A 1,774-nucleotide genomic window follows, 5' to 3' on the forward strand; every position below is an offset into this window, starting at 1 on the left:
GCATTCTATTGTTAGGCAATGCCAGTCTCTATCTTTCCTATATCTGCCTCTGCCACACATACCAGTCTATTTTCTAGTTCCTTGTATACCAGCTGACCAGTTTATAGTCTCCTCCTGTCTGTGCCCTTCTTTGTGTGACCATCTTCTACCTGTGCCCTCTCTCTGCCTTTTATCTCTGTGTTCAATATGTGCCAAGGTTGGCTCCCCTCCTCTGCCAGGCTCCCATATGTCATCCAATGCCCTGTGTACAGCAGCCTGTCTTTATCACATGACTGAACATGCCAGTGTCTGCTTCCTGTATGTGCCATCCCATGCCTGTGCATCAGCTGGCAGCTCTATTTTTCATATAGGGGTCATTTTTTATTGTATGCCTATTATTATTAAAAGCCTGCTGCTTATCTGTGCCAGGCTAGAGATTTTCCCTATATTATACCAGTATGCATGCTTATATGTGCCAGGCTTTGACCTTCCTATATACTATACCAGTCTCTCTCCCATATCTCTCAGGATTAAAACCTTCCCTTATACAATACCAGCCTGCTTATACGTGCCAGGCTTCCTCATATAAATAATGACTGTCTGCTTACTATACTTCCCCATACTACGCCAACATACCTATGCCAGGCTGTACCCATTCCCTATACTATATTACCAGACTATACGTTTCTACCATTGCCAGTGTTCCTATCTGTGCCAGGCTATGCACTTTCCCCTAACCATGCCAGTATGTCTGCTTATTTGTGCCAGGCTGCACATTTCTCCCATTCCATGCCTATCTGTGCCAGGTTATGCACTTTCCCCATACCTTGCCAGTATGTCTGCTTATTTGTGCCAGGGTTTACACTTGCCCCCATGCCTGTCTACCTGTTCCAGGCTGTACACATTCCATATACCGTGCCAATATGCCTGCCGATCTGTGCCAGGCTATGCACTTCCCCCATACCATGCCAGTCTCTATCTAGGTTCCCTATTGACATCTGTCTCATTCTCTTTGCTTTTCTTTCAATGCCAGTCACTATGCCCTCTGTGCCAGTGTAGTTCCTGTCTGTATTACAGCTCCATCCCCCTCTCCATGTTGTGTCTCCATATCTCTTGTCTGTACCAGTCTGCCTTTCTATGGCTGCCCTCTCATTGCACTGACTGTCTCTGTGTATGGCTGGCATTTCCTCCCTGGCAGTCTCATGCCAACCCAGTGTGCCATGGACTCTCTGCCCTGACCTGGCTCTCACCCCTTCCTTCTGGCTGTCTCTCTGAGCTGTCTCTTCCCCCCCCCCTCTCAGGCTGTCTCTCCCCCGGGCTGTCTCCTCCCCCCTCCCGGGTGTCTCTGCCCCTCCCCTCCCCCTCCAGTGGCGCGCCCCGTCACGTGGGTGTCTAGACACTCTGTCGCTTTAAAAAAAAAAAAGTGATTGTGTTCAAACAGCTCGAGTTACTAAAATCTCCTTCATGTCCCAGAGCAATGCACAGCCAGTCAGGGGGAAGGCTGGAAGTCTGCACTGTTCCTGGAAGACACTGGAAGTCTGCACTGTGCCTGGAAGACTGCACTTTGCCTGGAAGTCTGCACTGTGCCTGGAAAGCACTGGAAGGCTGCACTGTGCCTGGAAAACACTGGAAGGCTGCACTGTGCCTGGAAAACACTGGAAGGCTGCACAGTGCCTGGAACACACTGGAAGTGTGCACTGTGCCTGGAAGACACTGGAAGGCTGCACAGTGCCTGGAACACACTGGAAGTGTGCACTGTGCCTGGAAGACACTGGAAGGCTGCACAGTTCCTGGA

The sequence above is a fragment of the Pyxicephalus adspersus genome, chromosome 6, assembly GCF_032062135.1.
Source record: "Pyxicephalus adspersus chromosome 6, UCB_Pads_2.0, whole genome shotgun sequence".
In the NCBI taxonomy this organism is placed as follows: Eukaryota; Metazoa; Chordata; class Amphibia; order Anura; family Pyxicephalidae; genus Pyxicephalus; species Pyxicephalus adspersus.